Here is a 23,473-nt window from a genome sequence, read left to right as displayed (position 1 = left end):
TGAAAAGAAGCCTTATGACCTTATGGGTAACATCTTTTCCCTTTCTCCTCATCTCTTTGTCCTTATACCCATGACCCAGGACTTTTCCAGGATATGAGCTCTGGGAGCAGATTTTCAAAGAGAGGGATGTGATGTAGTTTCCTAACATTCAATCACTTTTAAGTACCCAAATGTCATATGTACACTCCAAAGCATAATAACCCTGAGTCCCAGAAATACTGATGGAACCTCACATATGATGTGCCATTTTCATATTAAAGATTTATTCAGAAGAAAAATTCTCTGCAGTGTGTTTAAAATTTATTTCCTTTTTTTTTGCCATTGTGTTACACAGGATTTCTCTCCTGTATTAAAATAGTCAATGAATGATGCATGCAATGCTGTAAAAAACTCATTTACTGTTATTCCAAGATGCATTGATTTACATGTGGATCTGTTCAACCCTTTTTAATTTGACCAGATGAAGTTTGGCATGACAACCTTTGGAAGATAATGTGATCTAACTTCAGATGTCTCCCGTGTCAATATCTAAACCCTAACTAATTTCTATAACCTGACTTAGTGGTTACAGGGAAAAAGACATTGTTAGAATGCAGTTCATATCTAGCAGTACATTCCAGGATGTGAATCATGCCCTGAAAACAATTTTTTTTTTGAATGTAAAGTGAATTGAGGATAATTGTCCCAAGAAGCCTACAATTAGCCTGACAAATCCCTCCAAAATTTTTTAAAAGAATGAGCTTACCTAAGAGGACTGTGAGTTCAAAGACAAAAAGAGAAGGTCTGTCAAGTGTTGCATCTAGACAGCACTCACAATTATTTAGGGAGCAAAATGCAAATGGGAAGTTGCAATTTTTGAAGGTTGTCAGAGGTCTACTTATGCATTTTCCTGAAATCCAAAATAGTCACTGGAGCTAGAGATTTAATGTCTTAGAAACATTACACAGATAAAGAGAAGAAACAGGCTGTTTCAGAAAGGGGTTTTGGCCCAGAACTTTGGTATAAAATCTAAACTTTTATAGGCAGGACCTGCCTCTGTAAGCCCTTTCCTGTTGACTCTGTGAAGAATATTTTGGCATAACTTGACAATTGGCTCAAATGAGAAGTCTAATCTGTAGACCTGAATCCCACTCCTAACGTGTGTGGGGTGAACATGTGTTTTTTCTTGAGTAAAGACTGATTTTAATAGGGCTTTTCCACCAGGAAATCAAATCCACATTCATAGTCTTATTTTAATCTCTTGGAGAATGGACCATGCTTAGTCAAAGTCGGGCTGTTGAGAAGAAGGCACCTGTGTCTCCATAGTGCATAATAATACAACAGCCTTTATATTAGGGGTTATTATAAATTTTAAATGATTATTTAAAAAAATAATAATAACGACTATTATTTATTATTCCTCCTGTATAATTTTCACTAGAAACCAGAACTTCAATGGAGGATTCTGCTGTAAACATGGGTGAAACCCAATAAGGCTTGCAAAGCTACTTTCCTGCACTTCTGCACAATATACATCAGGAATCTCAGCTTATCATGATCACAACCAGGCAGTAAATTGAATTTGAATATTGAGATTTTGTCAGAATACTTTTAAGACTTCAAAACTGCAGGCAGCAAAGAGTCTAACACATCTGTAGGGAAGATGTGACGGTTAATTACACTCTGAGTATCTTATTTCTACCTCTAAATTTGTCAAGCTTCATCTCCATTGCCTGGATCTTGTTATATACTTTTCTGCTAAATTAAAGAGTCAATGAATATCAGAAATTCTTCCCTCTGCAAGTATTAGACTCTGATCAAGTCAGTTAACTTCCCCTTATTAAGTTAAATAGCTTGAGATTCTCTCACTTTAATTACTGTACAAGCTCAGACTTTGCACTAAGTACCTGTTACAGCAATTCAAATCAATGAAAACCACTGGAAAAAATATGAACTTACACGCTACAAAAATAAAACAGAATCAGAATAAAAGAAATCTTTCCTGACCATCCATCTTCTCATTTCTGAATAGAGGAAAGACAAAATGTGTGTCACACAAGAGAAATGACAATGGTGACAGTAAATGACATGGGGAAGTTTGCTGTGTACCCAAACTAAGGAAAGGATAATCTAAACCTAAGGAAAAGAAAGTGAAAAACTAAGGAAGAGAAAGTCAAAATGACAGGAAAACACCATAGAACAAATAGTAGTGTTTGCTGTTCATGAATATTCTCCTCCAACTTATGACACAGTTCTACACCAATAAGTAAAATTTCCTGAGAAGTGTGTATTTTGTTGAAGTAACATTACAAGGTACTAGTGTGCAAAAAGGAAAAACGCAACCCTGAGAGAAATTTAAATAAATGAGATATTTTTTTCATTCTATTTAATAAATACATTTAAAAAAGCTGCAAATAGTGGGATGATTCAATGAAACTCAAGTTTGGTATGCCTTCAAGATCTTCTGATGGGTAGATAAATGATAGATAGATAGATAGATAGATAGATAGATAGATAGATAGATGTAACTTAGATCAACAAACCTAAAATCAGTGCACTAATTGTAGTGAAATGGAACACATATCTGAGTTATTCAAGCTAGAATAGATAAACAGATATGATTACTTAGCTACTGTTGTCTTGGTACCATTAGTCATATTTTTCATGGCTTTGGTTTACAAAGCAGCAATATATTTTCATGAAATCCTAAAATCAGTCCAAATACTTTTGATTTATAATCAGTCAAATCTTGCTATGGGATTTGAGTTACATGTTTTAATTTGAGTTTCATGAGTGCTTTTCTTTCAATTTTTGTCCATTATTGTTGGAATGGATAAAGAAGGAGAGTGCCTGGGTTACCAGGAGATACTGCAAATCAGAGACAAACAATTATGCCTGAAGAACACATCATCACAGGGTGACAATTTTGGTGAATCCTAGTAGGGCAATGGATGTCAGGTGCTGGTTTTCCAATAGCTGCATCCAGAGTGCACAGAAATTAGAAGAAATTTTGAAAAGTTCTGGTTTGGGGGTTTAGCTATTGGGAATTGCCAAACAAGCCCAAACATCTATATTCATTTAATGTCTGATTCCTCACGAACCAGAATGTACAACACAGCGAGCTAGGGCAGAGCAAACGGCTCAAAATCCCTCGAAATTCGGAGCCAGCTGAATTTTGGCGCCCATGAGCAGCATAGCAGTCCTTGATGGAGTTTTTCAGTGGCTTTAGTGTGTGCTTGGAGCTAGAGCAAGCCCCACATTTGAACCTGGATAACGTTGGCGTTGTGGTAATGAGGCTCGACGAGCATCTGGGCAGCGATTTGGCTCACGGAAAAGGAAGGTTGGGAGCGAGCAGCCTCAAATGGCTGACCTCCTTTTGACATGCACATTACAAGCCATCATCAAATTTGACCGTAACTAAGTGCCAGGGGCTTCCAACAAGCTGTTCTGAGGTTGTTCGTTTGGAGTCCAAAATGAATAACTTTGAAATGGCTCATTCCTGCAGTACCACATGTTTTCAAAGCACTAACATGATTTGTAGGGAATTTAAAACTGCGCACAGTTGATCACACAGACTGGACTTCCTCCACTCTGTCAGGTAGAGTGATTTGTCCAGAGAGAAGATGTTGGACAAGGTTTGAAGGGAAGCTGCTGGTGTTCAAAAGACAGGCTTACAGGGTTTCATTGGCTCATTCTCTGCCAGTATTTGATTTAAGACCTTCCTACACCAAGCACTGTTCAGCAAAAGTTGTAACATCTGGATTTAATAGTTAACTATATATTCAAGACTGTTTTTATTTTGCATCCCTGAGACCCTTTGGTATTGTCCCTAGGTGGGAAGGGAAGCAAGATTAACACATAATGTGACACTAGAAACTGCTGTTGGAAAACAACAGGAATAATCTAGATAATGCACCAAGAAGATATTTCTGTATGTTTTGTGACTGGTGAAAACACACAGATGTGTGATTTTACTTCTATAGAAAAACAAGAGTGTGTTTTTACACAAACTTTGAAGAAGATTGGAGGATATCTGACACACAGTAAACTGGCTTTAAAAAGAGTCAATATTCACCTCATTGCATTACATTTAGAAGTGCAAGGTAAATTATGTTCAGTTTAAACTACATGAGTTTGCTTCTTTATTTTGAGCTGGGATAGTAGAGACTAATTCCAGGGGCTGCTGTAAGAAGGTGGCATAAATTCTTTTATTATATGAGCACATGACAGTAGGCTTCCAAAATAGTACTAGATATGAATATATGGGCAAATGAATCAAACTCAAAGATCACATTTGGCTTCAGATTTAACTTTAAATATTGAAAATATAGAAGTAATTCCATTAAATGTGTTCCCATCCCATCCAAGGGAGAAGCATTTGGTAAAGTCAGTTTATTTTATGTGGGTACAATGGCCTTTTAGATACCCATAGTGGGGTGAGAAATGAATATCTGAGATTGGAATCTTAATCTCATATTGAATCCTACCAAAAGTTTGCCACAAACCAGAATGCATCATTTACATTAGTGCTTTCACTGTGAACAGACATCATCATAATAATAATTAATATTATTATTATTATTATTAATAATAATAATAATAGTAATAGTAACAGCAAAAGCAACAATAACAATAAAAATTCTTATGCACGTTGTTAAACTGGGGAACAGATTTGTCCACCACATAAAGATTACTTGTAGGCTGTTTTCAAACAAGTTCAGCCCTGACACAGAGATAAGTTCAGTTTTTCTGTGCAAAACTCTGTCTGGACTGTCATGCTTCCTTTGCAGCAATGCTGAGCCCAAAAGATGCAGATATTAAATCTCTCTTTGCTGCTAATTTGGTTTTCCACTTTGGGTCCATCCTAGCCATATCTCTTACTTCTACCACATATCCATGACCCCAAGCACAAAAGACCTGCAGTAATATAAATTATTATTACAGTAGGCAGAGGAGAGGTTAACATCACGGGAGATTTTGGTCAGAAACTGTGCAGTGCTGCTTTCAGCTTAAAAGAGAATAAATCTCCCATATAATAAGCTATATTAGCAACAACAAAAAAAAAAATCAAGTAAACACTCATAGATCATGGCTGAACTATGATAATGTAGAGTTGAGAAAATATGGTCTAGTCTGCTTAAAAATCTGGCCATGCTGCTGTGCACTCGCAAGTTTCTCAAGCAGGAAATGATGGAAAGCTCCACTGATCTCAAATAACTCAATTGTTTTTCTTTTCTAATCAAATATCTTCATAGTGAGGGACCAAAAATGCATCATTCAGCATGCAATGTGGCTGTGAAAGCATGAAATATGGCACTTCACTGTTAATGTAATATTAAAGATTAAAAATGTTTATTACCTGTTATTCTTCTCTTAATTGTTTTGTGTGGAGAAAAATAGGAGTTGCTGCTTTAATGCATAAAAACCCCTCAATGTGCATTCATAGCAGAGAGCAAAGTGTTGGGGCTATGAAAATTATGTAAATGATGAATTCCAGTGAAAGAACTTTCAAACCCTTAGGGTCTTCAAACAGCATTAATTCAAGAAATTAGATACAAAATTTAACTTTTTCATGCTAATAATGATTTCATAAGGAAAAACTCGTTAGTAAAGGTGACAAATATGAAGTTCTATTCAACATTTAAATTCAGGAATCTTAGTATGCGCCCCTGGGATATATTTACTCAGCCAATGACTCTGATGTTATTAAGTAATTTATTTGAGAAAGTCTCCATTCATGAGTTTACATAAGAACAATATCAGGTTTACAAAGGCTTGTGTTGTCAGTTTAGCAAATACCTAATTCACAATGACTTTTGCTTAAGATTTTCATTAGGTTGTTCAATATTGTTTGATCGTTTAATGTCAGCTTCATAAGATCATAATTTTCCCTATATGAAAAGAGGAAATTAAAAGGAGAAATAAATTAAAAAGTGTGAACTAAACTTAAATTTAAATCAGCTTTGCCACAAAAGAGAGGAGAACAGTGTCAGCACTTGTGATTGTACTTTGCTTGGGTATAAACTATCCCCACTTAGCAATTTAATGTTTTGTTGTGCTATATTTCTATGCCAGCAATACCAAAAAATATATTGAAACATGTTGAACATATCAACATTGAAATGTTGCATTATGGTTCCATTTTTCAGGACTGATCAGTCATGTGACAGTCTCAGTTTCTGGCAGCATTAGTTAGGGGGTTCATTAATTAGATAGGAAGCAAAAACCACCCAAAATCTCTCAATTTCTATGGCTATTTGTGCTGTAATCTATGGCCTCCAGCCAGTGTTGAGGCAAGGTGCAAATGTAACTAAAAATGGCAATTCCTGCAAGTCAAAGAGCAGAGAGAAATAGCACAAGATCTGAAAATTAGGATGGTCAAAATAATCAACAGAATATTTGTCTTCCTACAGAAAACGATGGTTCATCAAAGCAGAACGATTTCCCAGAAATGAGCTGATTTTACTCAACTTTCTAATGAAATACAGGCAAGCCTTGAAATCTTCATTGAAAGAATGATCTTCTTTCAATGAAGATCATTCACCATCACTCCTCAGAGATCTCCCTGGTCCCCAGGCCCCACACAGGGCTGTGCTGGAGGAGCTTTGATAAAATAATTGTTTGAAATCACTGCTGGTTCCTGTTACAATCTGCTTCCATCAGTTCTTCTCCTCCTCAGAATGGTTCTTGCTCTCCCATCACCCTGGTTACTGCATTCAGGGGTCTTTCCACCCTTGTCTCTCCAACTTATTCAGGCTAAAATAGCAACACATCAGCCTTGGTGTTTCCATGTGAGAGATTTCAATTTGAGCTCCAAGGCTTGTCTCTATCCCTTCATTGCACATGCTGAATCTTAAAGCACAACCTGCCTGGGTGCTAAATCTTTTGCTCTGCACCTACAGCTGGCCAGGAAGAAAATAATATCCAAATAGAAGCCCACATTACAGAAATTATTAAATTATGTTACATCTGACTGGAGTATGCAGCACCTGGAGGTTCTGATTGAGACATGGGAAGGTAAAAGTCTTTTTCTGGCAACAGATCCCATGAGAAATGAAAATAGGATGTACAAATAACACATGCAATGAATGTCTTGTCTGTGACCTACCTTTCCACTAACCTAGATGCCTCTTAAATCTTTAAGTTCTGTTCTTAACTGAATTCATATAGAATGAGAAGGAGCAGGCAGGCCAAGTTGGATTTGGTCATGTTTATTAACACTTGTCATTCAGTTGTAACTACATTTGTGTGTTCTCTGGCAGAGTGGTTCTCTGACATTTTAAGTACTTCTGAAAGGCAGAAGGGCTCTAATCTATATGAAAATAATCTCAAGGTAAATTGGATAGTCACAGGACAGGAGTGGGTACTCTAAGAGAAATCACAAGGCCTGAAAGGTAATGATCTTGGAACGGACTTTCTTGCAAGGTAGGAACTCTCAAGAGGAAATCAAAAGTCCTTATTGGAAAACTGAATAGAGGAGATGAGAAATGATACAGAATTAGGCAGAGATTCATAAGTAAAGTAGGATGTTGAAACTATGAAATTATTTTACTGGATCAGTACTAAGGTTCAATTTGTGTAAGGGAGAGAAGGCAGTTTGAGATGATTTCATATACAGACAGGAGAGACAAGAGGGATTTGGCAGCAAAATCTCTGAAAGAAAGTTAATAAGGGGAAGTATCTGGAAGCAAAAAAAAAATCACTATATGCTGTGCTTACAGATAGGCTACCATTCACCAAGAAATATTACCATTCATGTGATTAGTGCTGAAAACTGAAAGCAGGAAGCAGGAAACACAGAAGGAATGGGTTAATACTTTTGTAATAAAGCCCATTCACACATTTAGGAGGATTGGTTTTATTTCTCCAGAAACACCAACTCCAGAAGTCTTTATTATTAAAGCATTAGGTAAAACTGGACTGGTTTAGTAGAAGTTATAATAGCACAGGAAAACAGTGTAATCTGCATAATGTGGGTACCTACAGGGATTGCAGGAAGAGTTAGAGAGTCATGACTGCCTTCCCTTCTTCAAGGCTAAGGATTAACTGTTCATGGTACTGGTGGTTTTTGCTACCTTCCTGCTAATATCTTTAATAGCACACTTTTAAAATGAAGTCTTTTTGATGGCTCTCAAACTTGAGTTGTACGCAAAGCTAGTGAGGGAAGATGTTTTCTCCTATTTATAAGTGATCTCATCCTTATGCTATTCCAACTGGACTGTAAAGAGCTGACACTCAGAGTCAAGGAGGTAGGATTCATTCAAGTGCAGGAAATTGAGGAACAAGGCCTGACACACCTCTCTTCACAACAAACCCAATAAAAAGTGCTACTTTAGCATAAGGCTTAAAACAGAATCAGCCCCAGCAAGTAATGACCTCTCAATCTGTAACTTATTAAAAAACCCAAAGTAGAAGAAATACTATTTATCCATTGGATGAAATTACCAAGTATTTCCCAGCAAAAGTAATTCCAAACATTGTTAGACCAGTTTCCCTTACTGGATCAATCAATTGATCTGTCTATATTTATATCTGTGCATATATAAATATATACATGCCCATCCTAAAAAGGTTTCTGGGGTTTCCAGTAAACAGCACAGCAGTTATTTACAGAAATATGATGTAACCTACTTGGTTAGAGCACATTATTTAAGGAAACTAGCTATGATTTATAGCAGCAAATAAATAAGGCAAAATTTGTTTAACATACCTCAGCATTAAGTATCTCATGCATTAATTGTCTCCAAAGTCTGTTCCATTTGTTATCTAACAAGGTATGTTCCATTATTATTTCTATCCAGTTCATTGCTTCACTCTATCTGTTCTTTCAAAATTAGCTTGTCTAATCAGAAACTGCTTTGGCTGGTAGTTCATTTCACATAGAAAGGAGGAATTCTTGTTTACTGAGAAAGTAATTGGATTATAATTTTGAAAAGAAAGAAATATAGATTGCAATAAATTATTTTGTAAAAAATACATGAGAGTGTGAAAACTAGCAAACCCAAGACAAATTAAAAGCTCTAATGAATGAAAAGGCTATAAATAGAACATGCAACTGGAAAGAATAATCATTGTAACTTACCTACTCCTTGTTATTCTGTTGAAAAGAGCTGAATATCTAAGGAAAGAAGAAAAAATGTATTTATCAAATGATGATCAAGAAAATATGTATATTAGCTGTCACTTTTCTTCTAGCTCTTTAGCTCTTGTAAATGTTATGAAACCTTTATTACAGAAAGAAAAAGTAAAATTTAACCACGTTTGGGAGTGTACAATTCCATTTCGGTTATTTATTAAATACTTTTGATAAGTTTGCATGATCATGGGTAGACTAAACTAAAGTTGCATGCATGACTTTGTTGCTTGCATCAGTTTATATTTAAGTGAAAACAACAAAATTATATTCAAAACACTGACCAATATACTGGGGCTGTTTATAGAGCTGGTCCATCATGTATATATTATTATTTATCAACATTTCAATTCATATCAAACTGTAGAACTTTTTTTTCTTTTTTTTTCCTTACTACCTAAAAATATTTTGTTGCTAATGGTGCTCTTTCTTTGTGTGCATGTTTTAAATTGTTTTTACCTAAAACAAGTAAAACAATGAGTATTAAAGATATGAAAAGTAATGGACATGAGCTAGGAAAATTGTGTAAAGGAAAATAAAACACACCAAAGAATGTGTGAAACTGTAGCAGATCAGATTTAGAAGTTAGAATATACATTATATATATTATATTATATTATATTATATTATATTATATTATATTATATTATATTATATTATATTATATTATATTATATTATATTATATTATATTATATTATATTAAATATGGCATTAAATATTATAATAAATATGATATGATATGATATGATAGGATATTATATGATAGTATATGATATTATTATACTGTACTGTTGCATACAGTAGAAAAATTGAGTGATTGTTATAAAATTGTGAAGTACTAGGAAAAACTTGTACTCTCAGCTCTCACCTGTTCCACTGATTAACACCTTGAGTACTTTCTTTTTGTAGACCTAACAAAAAATACAAAATTAAATAAATACACTAAATTATGTGAGCTAAATTGTTATAGATTTACATTTATTTAGCCTGATTTTATTTATCTGAAAATCATTCAGGTTTTCCTTTTATTTGAATTGCATTTATGATACCAATTCAAGCTTTGATCTTAAATTACACTTTTGGGGCCTGAAGTAATAACAATTTTGGATTACAAGGATCCAGTTCTTATCTACATACCAAACAGGTTGTTTATAATGCAGTTTGTTCAGTGAATATACTCAAATTTAGCACAGGGAGATTGATAAAGGTAATCAGAAAATACCATATTGGCTTAGAATAAAGATGAAAGCAAAATGCACCTGACTCAGTACAGATAGGAGTTAAATGCCAGATTATCCACATAAGTGTGTCAGTAAGAGGAATTTCATGCATGACAGATGCTAGAATGGGCATTAAAATGGTCAGGACAAAAATCATTAAGTGCCCCAATAATGCACATTTGGGCTAAAGCAAATGTAGGATGTCACAGGCAAATTCCCACCAACTTCAAAAAGTTATTTGCATGCTCAAAGTTGGGCTTATATGTGAATGAGATAAAAACATTAGGAGGTTATTAATACTCACTTGAGGTGTCTATGTTTAGAAACCAAAATCTTATCATGCTACCAACACCATGGGACTCAAAAGGTGTCATGAAATGACTGGATGGGATTTTATTTCTTTCAAAGAAAAACGTAGCTACAGAGGATGATAGCCATAACCGAGGTCGTACACAGGCCTTGCCCATCACAGCTGCAGGGAAAGAAAATTTTTGATGTACTGAGAGGTGGGTGCTGTTACTATTCCTTTGGTGACTGATGTGGAGCTTCATTGAAGAAAATGATATTATAAAATCACAGAATGGTTTAGGGTGGGAAGGACTTTTAAAATTCATCTGCTCCAACTCCTCTGCAATGCAGGGACACCTTCAACTGGGTCAGGTTGCTCAGAACCCAGAGCAACCTGGCCTTGAATGTTTCCAGGAATGGCATTATCCCACTTGAGAAAAGAAATTTTGGTAGCTGAGCCAATGGCTACTTAGGAGAATGTAGGAGTTGAATAGCATTTGGATATGAGCAACACAGAAATATCACTGTTGTTCAGTCAATATGAAATATTTAAAGCAGAGAATTTCCATTCATTAATCTAAATACAAAGTAACCTTGTGCCTGCTCTCCAGATTCAGATCATATGGAAAACAAGTTTGACAGTGATGCAGAGACTCTCAGGCTGTTCCAGTCACCAGCTTTAGGTTTCTGTTTTAGGACAGGGAAAGCATAATCCTACTTGAGTATGCAGTCCATGAAAATCCTCAGCTAAACATTGGTGATAGGAAGTCCCAAAATGCAGGCAAACTGTGACAAGCATCACAAATGTTTGGAATTTTGCAATTTGTGTTTAAGTGATCCAAGCTGACCATGCCAAAAACAAGGGTGAAACTATCAAGGATTTCATTACTGCAAAAGTAATATAAACCTCAGAATTATTGGCATATGTTTTCTAGACTGGTAGTTTGTTTATATTTTTATTTTTGGGTATGCATTTTTGTGGCTCAAAAATCTCCCAAAATTAAATCTTCTGGTGTGGTGCCTGTGTGTTGTTGCCTTGATTAATTTAGTGAGTCATGAACCAAAAGTCCTTTTTCCACCCCCAATGGTTGTTCACTTCATGTGTATCCATTTCTTGGTTTCCCATTTGCCTCCTGTCTGTCTGCTGTGCCCTTCCAACTCCTGCAGGGTCCATCCCCTTCCTCGCCTGCCCACACAGAACCAGGCTCTCAGAAGGGCTCTTCAATACCACCATGATGAAAGTTAAACCAAGATAAATAAAAACCCCCACAAACCATCTGTGAACTGATTCCTGTGCTGCAGTCCCACTCTTTGACCGACTCACATCAGAAATCAGATGAGAGTATAATTTACATATTTAAAAAAATCTAAATTACGTCAATTTTTTTTTAACCTTGATAATATCAGACTTTGAGGATTCCTTGAACAACAGCTCTACAACTAATTGATCTGTCTGCCTACTACATTCAAAAAAATTGATTTTCTTTTCCTGAATGGAAATGTTTCTTTGAAAAGAATGAATTCAATTTGTGACACACTCTGTGAGTGTTCTGCATCTGATTCTGAGGTTTTAGAATCTTTTAAATCAATAATAAAACCATTTTAATTTGGCTTAACTTTGTAGGGCATGTATACTTGTAATTTTCAAAGATTATGAGATAAAGAAGTGGTCCAGGACTAAGTCCTCTGAGTCATCTGACTTCTCATTTGTCTGTTTTGGGCTTCTCAGTCTGTCTGATCTAAAAATTCCTGGGTTTGAATCGGGAATTCTTAGCTCAGATAAAGAGTCAGACTTTTGCTCTGAACTGAGACCAACAGTCTGTGAAGAAAAATCATGTTATTATAAAGCAGATACAGTCCTATAACAAATCCAGAGATTTAAACCTATGAAGCTTGGGGCTATAACCACCACCTCACCAGTGAGCTCTGTAATATCCCCATTCCCATATCTCCTTCCTCAACGAGAGGAATTCTTCAAAGAAACTCTTCAGCAGCACTAAAAGCTTCATGCAGGTCAGGGACATATCAGGTTAGCTAGTCTGGGCTACAGGTATTTCCAGATAACCTCTTTGAGTTGGCACCATGGTTATTTATTGGCGCCCAAAATCCCTTTCCCTTCAAGAGTTCCTTCACAAGAACCCCATGCAACACCAGTGATACAAGAGGACATGGTCTCAAGCCGCACCAGGGCAGGTCCAGGTTGGACATCAGGAAGAATTTCTTCACTGAAATAGTGGTCAAGCCCTGGAAAAGGTTTCCCAGGAAAGTGGTGGATTCACTATCTCCCTGGGACTGTTCAAGAAATGACTCAACATGGCACTAAGTGCTATGGTTTAGTTGACACAGTGGTGTTTGCTCAAAGGTTGGGCTCGATGATCTCAGAGATCTCTCCCAACCTTTAGCCTATGACTCTAAGATCTACTGTAACATCAGCACAGTGATGATAGCTCCAGATGAGATAGTCTGGTTACTTTTGGCTGTCAGAGTTCACTGGTTGAGAAGCTTTTATTCAATTTAGTCATTCGATTATATAATGCTTAGAATTGCAGGGAAAAAATAGGGTGGAAGGAACTTCATGAAATCTCGTCCAGTGCTCACGTGTTGCTGCCAGTAAATGAAGGTTCTTTGATAAACTTTGACAGAATTTGACTCTAAGCACAGTTGTCACCTCTTGTAAATGCAAATTGAAATGTGTTAAACTATCCCGATGGTAATTTAAGAGTATTTGTCTCTTTTTACAAGAGTGCAGCGTGCAGAAGGTCAGATTACATGGGTCAGCTGGCCAGAAGTGTGTCATCCACATCAGCATGTCCACAGCCAGCACCCAGGGAGCCCAGGGATGAGTTCTCAGGCTGCACAAAAGACACTTCATACTGCTAATAATCCATAGCTAGAGGTAAAGGTTAAATGCTGAGCATTATTGGGATAGAGTCCTTTATACTTCACTTAACTAATTGAATTTGTTTAATTAACAATTTACACACCTGGAGAGAAATATAAAATCTATCGTGCTGTTTGGCATTCTGCCTAAATTGGAAATTACCTATACGTCCTCTAGTCCATATTAAGTGGGATTTACTTTGGACACAATTGCTGTTAACAATTAGATAGAGATATTGGGGTTTTTTTGAGCCCCATTTTCTAAACTCATACATTTCTCCATTTTCTAGACTCTGATAAATAAACTCTGGTAAAATTTTTTATCCATACAAACATCTGAAAATAAATGAAATCCTGAAAACTTAGATGAAAGTATTTTTATTATTGATTTTAAACTGTGCTTCTCTGTGCATAACGTAAATTTTCACCCAGATACAAAAATTAGAGACAGAAACTTGCCAGCCTATTTCACATTCGAAGCAGACACACCAGAGTCACAAAACCAGATTGTTTTGCCCGTAACTGGAAGGCTGAAGAGCAAAATCTCATTAAGATTGGTATATGGAAGGAGGTTTACAAGCCATGCATATCCATGAACAGGTTAGTTTAAATGCCTGAGAAATAGATGGCTTTTCAAATATGTGGCTGACAGTCATGGGTTCAGAAATACAAACTAAGATGAACTAAAAGCTTGATACTCAGAAATAGATCTGTCTGGGAAATGGTGTTATGGAGAAATGAATCTGCATTCCAGCAGGACTGCTTCTTAAAACCAGTTCTGATCTTCCCATGGTTTGGTAACATGGGTTTATCCCTGGCATCCTGGTGGATTTGGGTCTGATGCATGTGTTCTCACACAGCACCTCTGAAAATCTGATTTGCATGAAGTAATGCTTGCCTAAGGTATTTAAAAGATTTGTCAACAGGAGGAATATTACTGCTGAAGGAATATTCAAAAGGCTTAGGCTTTCATGCGGTGCACTCTGTAAAATCACACTTGCTCATGAAAGTAAAGCACATCTTTGCAGTGGTTATTTCCAACAGCAAGTAGTTGGTGCCATTTTCAGATTTTGTTTGGTTACAATTGTCTGCTACAGATATTATTTGCCCCTCTTGCTTTCTAGACCCTCTCAATGCTAGGTAACTGCATACATGCAGAGGAGAAGGTGGAAACAGAACTTATGCTTGATATTTGCTGCCAGCCATTAGGCTTCTCCTGAAAGCCAGGAGGAAATAAACCCAAGACTAGGTTCTAACAGCCTTGGTTTTATAGTTTAGACTGGTATCTCATGGGTATTTACTCAATAATTCATCTGAAAAATGAAGAATTGCCTTATTGAATGAATCTCTAAGCAGGTAATTGTTGGTCTGTATCCTCTGATAAGACCACATTGGCCTTGACTGGATACTGAAAATAGCATAGATGTATGAAGTCATTTATTTAATTATTAATTCAAGGTTAGAACGCTAATAGAAAAATCAACACAAGCTATTGCTATGAAGATATTAAGCAATCAAAATATTCTGCTTTTATACTAAATAAATTCCTAATAAACACCACACAGACCAAATATAGAAGAACAAAAGACACAAAATCATTGCAAATTAAGTCCATTTTTCATTAAGTTTGTCACATGTGAACTCAGGTATGTTTGAACTTTGCAGTCATTGTAGTGCATTCAAAAAATAATACTGCAAAAATTTCCATGGCTTCAATAGAATCTCTATTGAAATAGTAAGTGAACTCTCCAGTGGCCAAAATAATATCTGTAAAAACCCATGAATTTTGACCCCAAATGTGGCAACCTGGCATGATTAAAAGCTTTAGATTCTCAAAGAGCAACATGACTAAAGCAGGACTGTAGCTTTGAGTGGCACCTCACTGTTTTCATTTGCCGGTATTGTTATTTTCCAAGGTAATATTTGATTTACAAGAAAAATGCTTTAAAGTCCCACAGTAAGTCCTACAATGTATCCACAAGTATAAAACCCTCAAATTGCCATCATTTGTCAAATGATAAAGCCATACCTGAGACTATTCAGTGGCAAAGTTGGAATCTAATGATGTCAGCAGGAAGGAGGGAGGTGAGATTTATAGAGGTTTTAGAGGCGATACCTCTTTTCTCTCCTCCTTGTCCCCCTTCTGGCTCCCTTTAATTCAGCACTTTGGCCACAGTAATGCAGTTAAGCTTCAGTTTATGGCACAGATGCCTCATAAATCCAGTCTCCATAATTTCATTGAAAGCTCTCTCACGTTAGTAATTTGAATTGATTTTAAATTCCAAATTATTGCGAAGACGTTGAAATGCAGAGCTTTAATGTTAACCCAACTCTCTCCTTATGCTCCTCTTTCCCTCCCAAACTGTCATGGTTTTTCCCTTGCTTACACAATAATTTCCTTGAATTTTTTTTCCCCTTGGCTGTGGCTAAGGTTCAAACACAGAAGGAAAGCATTTTTGGATGGAAATAACAGCGAATACAACCTAGATTTGAAATAAATTAGATGCGAATGTGAACAACACTTTATGGATAGGTGATTACGCGAAACCAATGTTTTCCATTTTTGTTTACTTAATGTAATTCCAAGTTGTAAAATAAAAAGTATAAAAACCCTAGATGGTCATTCACAGACTGTGGTCATGGGAGTATCCTAGCACAGAATTGTTTTAGTCAGCATTGTCCAAGAACTATGGAGTGCCAGGTGCAAAAATCTGATTGTTCTAAATAAGCTAAGTGTTGTTTTCAGCAGTTAACTTCATTTTGTAAAGATCCTAGCTCAAGTACAGTCAAGGTTTTGTCTACCATTTGTTTCAAGAGTCTGGATCAGATCCTTAAATCAGAGCCAAATGTGAATAAAAGCAGTAAATTCTTTGGCAATAAATCCTCAGTAATCTGCATTACTCAAAGATGGGACCTGCTGGAACATCTTCATAACATTCTTTTGCCTTCCTTCCCCTCATGTGCAGCATATTGCAGTAATCAATTAACGTGATGGAATATTCCTGTGCTGAGACCTTCTCGTAACTCCCATATGGTCAGAATTTAATCTTAATAGCACAGGTTTTAGGTTTGTTTTTTTTTTTTTTTAGAAGCTGAACTCATCCTGTGCATTAGTGATTATGGAAAACTAAGGTTTCAGAGTGATACTGTTGTTTTCAGCCTTTTGGTGTTGAATATTTGGAGAAGTTAGGTACTCAGACAGGACTGAGCATTGTTCGCCTGCATGTAAGCCACCAAAGTGGGCAAGCAGAAATGGAAGTTCCAACTTTTGCACTTGAAAATGGCCTTGCTGTGCCTCTTTAGAGCAAACATATATAAGCAAAGTTGTTGATCTCTTGATCTTGTTTAAATAATTTGCTCTTGCCCGCCCATCTCAACCCACCCTTTGTTTGCCTTAATAACTCAAAAGATTGAATCCACCGTAACGATGTAGGAAATTCTGGCTTATAACCTCATAGACCTTGGTTCATATAAAGAAAGGACAGTAGGTGATCTTGTGCCTCTTTCTGATTTTAAGGGTTCTCTAGAAGAGTTAGAAAGTGTTGCAGGAAGTCATAACTGGAGGTTTGTCTGAGTGCATTGACCATGATTATAAAGTTGAATCCCTGGACGATCACAACTCTGCAACCAGGAACATCAAAGCTCCCTGACCAAATTCCTCTGTAGAGTTGTAGAAATTGAATTTAATGTACCTAGTATACAATAGTCTTGTAATAAAACTTATTACAAACAAATTCTGATTTTTTTTTTTAAGCTTAATAATAAATTGGCCTTTCAGGTTCTTTAGGTTTTTTTCTATACTGAGCAAGAAAATGCAACACAATCCCTACTGTTCTTTCTGAATAGATGTGTGGAGGTGGAGAAATGGCTTGGTCCATGTATATTCCAGCAGAGGGTGGCAGTACACTCCTAGAGTAAAGGAAAAGTTGTGCAGTAATATTTATGCCTTCTGTCTTCAAGGGAAGAATACATCCAGCAGATGAATATGTTTTGGGAAATGGGAGATGGGAATTGGACTGGGAAAGTAATCCCCAAATCGCTTCAGTGACCTTGCTCAATCCACTCAATCTCCATCTCTCTTTCATCTGAAATATTTTTCTTCCGTAATTACCATCAGCTGATGACTACAAGCCGCAATAAAGCTCCCGAGAATAATCGCCTACAAGAATGAATATGGATCTCTGAAAACAGGAATCTCTCCTGATTAACTGATGGCACCAGAACCATTAACTTCATCACTATCAGCAGAACAGTCGCCAGCAGTGTTAAGCAGGATAAACTCTGGAAGGCAAACAGGGGCACTCTGTGGCAGGAAGGATTTCCATGGCACTATGGACATCCTAATGGTCTCTTGCCTTTCCTCTGTCCAGTTTTGCTACTTTGTTAGTGGAATATTCTTCAAAATTTGAAATACCTTGTCATCTCTTCAGCAGAATGTGGATTTCTCTGTTACTGTCTTAGACTTCCCTTCAGTTTTTATTTTCTTAAATCCTTTTTTTTTTTTTAAAACAGAAAGCAGTTGGGAAGTTGTTCACAGGCCAGCAAAAGAGGCAGGATGTATTTTTTCTCTTTTGGAAAAATCTTCTGGTTTGACAGAAAAAGTAGCAACTGGCACAGCCTACTTTAAATTACTGCAGAAAAAATACTTTAACACATTGTCAAACTTCAGACCTTGGTGACTCAAGTTTCTATATTTTTTGGATGTGAAGAAATTTCAGTGTAAGAAGAAATCAGTGCATAATGGGAAGGAATGCTTCTTCATTATGCTAATAATGAAAAATTATTTGTATACAGAGCATGATTTCTTTAATGCGCTTTTATTTCCCCTCAAGAATTTAAACCAAAGGATTATGCAGGTCAAGAAGAACTTGAAGAACAAAAGCCATTCATGATCAAGCTCTCAATATGGACTTACATTAGTAAAAACATTTGAATAACATTTTTATAATAGTAATCTAAGTAGCTTATGTTAACTTCTCTAGTAACCAAAGCCAAGAATATTTTTTGCACATTCTTTCAGTAGACATTCATTATTTAAATATGTAAAATATGGAGGTAGCGTTCTGGAACTTCTTTTTATTAAGAGGAAAGATGCTGGAAATGATGCCAGGAAATTTAGGTGAGGAATGGCATGCCCCTTCTCAAAAACAAGAGATTTTTTCAGAGAATTAGGGGAATTAAATGCTTCCAGTCAAAATGGTTGTCAATAATAATTCCTTACCTTGATCTACCTTAGTAGATTTCAAAGTGTTTGAGACACTTAAGAGTAACCTTGTCACCTGTGAGTAGCCTCCTCTATAACTTCTTGTAACAGCTATTCCTACAGGAGGTGACATGATTTTCAGCAAGTTTTTAAATAGCAATTAATGAGCATTAAGTGATGAAATATGAAAAAAAATAGCCAGGGTGATCAGAAGCTCAAAAACATTGTCTGGTTATCATTAAGATTACTTTATGTATCAGTTTAGGTTCTTTGAGGGAGGGGGTAACAGTGTGTGCAATGCTGGAGTCCTTATTGGCTCCTCTAAGCTATTGAACCCTACTTGATTCAATAGAAATAATAGAAAACCTTGTAGCAAATTCTCATTGAAGAATAAACAGGACTATAGGAGAAAAAGGAATTTTTTAGAACATTCATTTTAATGAAATAAAAAGCAACTGGGAAAGAGAGTTTCTTGAGAAGAACCAGCCTGTCTCATAGCAGAATAGATTAAAAATCTGTTTCACTCATATAACTCTGAAAACCCATGATTGAAAACTCTAGCCTTGAGAAGTTACAATACATCATGAGAAAAAGGTGAGTCAATGTGTAATGTTTCAATTATTGGGTTCTCAGGAGTATACAGGTGGTATAATAAATAAGGTCATGGTCTTTCCATCAGCAGAATCCCTGGTATGTCTGCAGTTGCCTTGAATGGGAAGCAATAATATTTTTGATTGTTAAGAGTCCAAAGTTCAGAGGAGATCAATTTAATATTCTGAAAGGTAAATAAAGATTTGTTGTGTAATGAGTTCTTATGGTATTTATATAATCTGGTCTGTGTGGTGGTCATCTGGACCATGGGGATGATCAATATATGCAATATATTTTTAAAGATATCCTCCCCCCATCCAATTATTATTTCAAACAAGTGGTTCTAAACAAACATTTTTTCCCCCCACTCTTGAACTTCTTGCGATAGATCAACAAATTGAATAGGTTCCCAGTAGGGCTACACACCAAACCTAGATTGGTGTGTAAAATTGCTAGATTTTACCCTGACCTGAGAGTTTGTGGAGTTGATTCTATTCCCAGCTTTGCCATCATCTTTGCTTGTTAGGCTATTCCTCTCATCTTTCCACGTCTGTATTCTGCCTCCACAGCTTTTATTCCCCACTTTGCTTTATCTGTTTACACAAGAGCTCCTACAGGCTCTTGTCTTTTGCTGCCGTTGAGGCTTTGGCCCGAGCCAAAACTAATATTCAGAGCCTTGAATGGAAATTTCCATTAGGAATTAAAAATTATTGTAAGTTCAGGTGATTCCTTGATTTCTTCAGCTCATGTGCATCCGTTACTAATGACATGCTGACCAACACAATGTAGTAACAAATGTGAAATGTGTTACTGATTTGACAGAACTTTTTCTGGCACAAAATCTATTCAAGAGTAGTCTGTACTCCAGTGGAATAGGAATGTGACTTTTAAGGGCCCTACAATTAAAGAACCACCTTGAGAAAACATCTGCTTGACTAGAAAGGTAGGAGCAGACTGAGGAAGGGAGTGCTAGAGAATCTTCATTTTCCATTCCTGTCTCTGATTTCTTGATTTCCTAGGCACTGAGCAAATTCCAAAAGGAAAATCACCCCTAGGAGGGGAGTAGCAAAGCTGGCATTGAAGGAGCACAAGCTCACTTTAGGCATAGACAGCCTGACAAGGAGTTCTGCACTGCTGGTTTGATCAAAGAGTCTGCAGGTCATTTATCCAAGGGATTCCAGGCAGGAGGGGCTCAGTGTCCATGGCTGTCCATGCACTGTGGTGATCTATTTTATCTTCCTTTTCTGGTATCTTCTGCCCCTGTTAAAACTTGAAAATTCCTTGAAGAACCACCCTCTGCTTTCTTGTTGGTAGTTCTGTAGCAGACCTCTGGAACATTACTGCTCCTGTTCTTTGGTGGACATTACACATGGGTAAACTACTCCCAGAAGGTTTGTAGTAGGATATTCAACAACTTCAAGGAAAAACAACAACGTAATTTCACTTCTTTAACTTTCAAAACGGTAAATACAAGATAGATAGGATTTTCAACCTCCCCATACCTAATTAATTCCTAGCAAATGTATTTGGCACATTATTTTGAGGGTATTTTCAATATATTCAGATACATTTATCTCTCAGGTTACTCATTGAATACACACACCTGATATAGATTATTATTGAGGGAGCCTTATTATCTTTTTCATTTCCTGATCTTGTGCAATAAAATTCCTAACCTTAATGTTGTATTAATGTAATTTTTTTTTTTTTTTTTGCATTTTAAAATGTTATCCTAATTTAAAATGCAGTTAAAGAAGTTTTTGGGATTTATTTATTTAAGCTAATAATGTTGACAGATCCAGTGTCCTTTTACCTCTAAGGCTCTTCTCTTCTGAGTTAGCAAATGAGAGGGTGCTTTTAATCACCTATTTAAAGCTAGGAGAGTATCCTGAGAGCTAATTGCTATTGTATCATCATTCAGGACAAAGGAAAAACAACATTATTTTGTAATCATTGATCTTCTATATCATTAAATCCAAAATATTCTTAATTAGGCAGAGAACTAGACATGGTTAATACAACTGTGTGGCACTATCAGATTTTGCAGCAACCCTTCCCCTGCCTTGCCTGCTGCAGAAGGGGAACAAGCTATTTTGTTCAATGAAAAATGCCCATCAAAACTCAGAGAAAGCCAATAGAGATGGTGTTGTCCAACTTTATCTACCTGTCATTAAGATTTTTGAAAAGAGACAAAAATGTTGCATTCTCTTTGACATAGTCTAAATCATTACAGGTTTGTTGACACTCACACGGTTGCTTTGGTGGCAACAGAGGAAAGTTTTCAAAGTGGTTGTCAGACAAGAGGAAGATGTATTTGTGAGTGGAAAAGACAAAAGGGAAAATAGATTTACAGAATATACAGAGAGTTGCTTTCATTTATTTTTTCCCCTTTGTGTGTTTTTTTAACTAAGAAATGCCACATGCTCTAAAGAAAGGTATGAGACAAATACAAGCAAACTGCTCATAAAATTCCATTTTCTAAAAATTTCTGTTCCAGGAACACCTTCCTCATCACAGGGGTGTTAATTTCATCTGGTTGGCAGCTGTGGAAAATAACCTATGTATTTAAGCAGCAAAAACAGAGATAGGAGCATTCACATAATGAAATCTATTTTCTATTTGAGTCTAAAGTCCAAGTGCTGTCCCTTTAAAGGAGACCTTGCTATCTTGATAAAGAAAACTAATGACGTGGCCTTTCTGGGGCTAGCCACATAATAGCCATGGTGACAAGGACCTCTATCACAGAATAAAGCAGAAGATAAATGAGATTTTTCTAATATCCATTTCACCCATTGTTCACAAGTGTCATGCGATACAGCTTCTATTTATCATGAGATAGTAGATACTGGGCTCTATTTTGTAAAGGAAACCTAAATTACAACATTGTGTTATTAAAAGCCTGTAACTACTCTTTAGTCCTTCCCCTTCATTTTGTAACTGTGCCAAAACAAGTGGGTTTTGTTTTATTATCATTACGTTTTATTTATTTAAATAACCTACATTTATACTGCATGTCCACACAGATTTTAGCAATAAAATGGGAATACATGTTTCAGTCAGCTTGCCTGAAGACTAGTCCCACCTGCCCCAAAAAGAAGGGTATTTCACCTAGACTTCCTCCTCTCTCAGCTCTCCAGATCTCTTTACAGAATCACAGAACCACAGAATGGGTCTTGTTGGAAGGGGCCACAGTGGCTTGTGTGGTCCAACCTCCTTGCCCATGCAAGATTATCCCAGAGTAAATGGCACAGGGATGTGTCCAGACAGTTCTGGAATATCTACAGCGAGAGAGACTCTACACCCTCTCTGGACAATCTGCTCCAGTTCTAGGGCACTGCACAGGATTAAAGTTCTTCCTTATGTTCACATGGAACTTGTTGGGCATCAGTTTCTTCCTGGGCATTGATTTCTGCCCTTTGCATCTTGTCCAATTGCTCAGCACCACCGAGCAGAGCCTGGATCCCTCCTCTGACACTGCAGATGCTGAGAGGCATGGATGAGGTCCCCTCTCATCTGCCTCTTCTGGAACCTGAGCAGTCCAGGCTCCATCAGCCTTTCCCTATCAGAGAGATGCTCCAGCCCCTTCATCCCATTTGTCACTGTCCACTGGACCTGCTCCAGGAGCTCCATGTCTCTCTTGTCCTGAGAAGCCCAGAACTGGGCAGAGCACCCCAGATGTGCCTCACCAGGGCTGAGCAGAGGGGCAGGGTCACCTCCCTCAGCCTGCTGGCAATGCTCTTCCTAATGAACCCCAAGATACCATTGGCCTTCTTGGCCTCCAGGGCTCCTGAACAGCTTGGTGCTTCCATGATCCCCAGGTCAGCCCCCAGCCTGTATTGGTGCCCACCTGGAGTTCCTGGTTGAGATCCACTTACTCACTATATCTATCTGACCTCCAAGACCTAAGCCTTCAAGGATAATGTTAACTTGCATGCAAATAAAGCATATGGTGATATTCGGTCTGTTGGAATTCACAAACATCAACAGCCTAAAACAGTGAGCCAGAAATCTGAGCCCCCCCAGTTTTAGTTTAATCTGTGGGAGGAGTGTACTGATACTTCAGTATCAATGATATTATTCAGACATTGATTATTATTCTGGTGAACAGAATGGGGCTTGGCCCACTACATTTCAAAGGGAGAACAGCACTGGGGAATGAAATGTGGAGGAAAAGAAG

The 23,473-nt window shown here is 36.9% G+C and overlaps 1 protein-coding gene across 2 annotated transcripts in view; it reads right to left on the bottom strand.

The window, feature by feature from the left end:
* Nucleotides 1–23,473, bottom strand: part of CELF2 (CUGBP Elav-like family member 2) — a 551,351-nt gene that overhangs the window by 444,815 nt on the left and 83,063 nt on the right. For both annotated transcript variants that reach the window (XM_059471628.1, XM_059471627.1), the window contains one exon: nt 9,062–9,097. The gene's annotated coding sequence lies outside the window, so the exon portion shown is untranslated. The remainder of the gene's footprint in view (nt 1–9,061; nt 9,098–23,473) is intronic.

This window comes from Ammospiza nelsoni, chromosome 5, assembly GCF_027579445.1.
Source record: "Ammospiza nelsoni isolate bAmmNel1 chromosome 5, bAmmNel1.pri, whole genome shotgun sequence".
Taxonomy (NCBI): domain Eukaryota; kingdom Metazoa; phylum Chordata; class Aves; order Passeriformes; family Passerellidae; genus Ammospiza; species Ammospiza nelsoni.
This window is presented reverse-complemented; position numbering and strand designations above follow the sequence as displayed.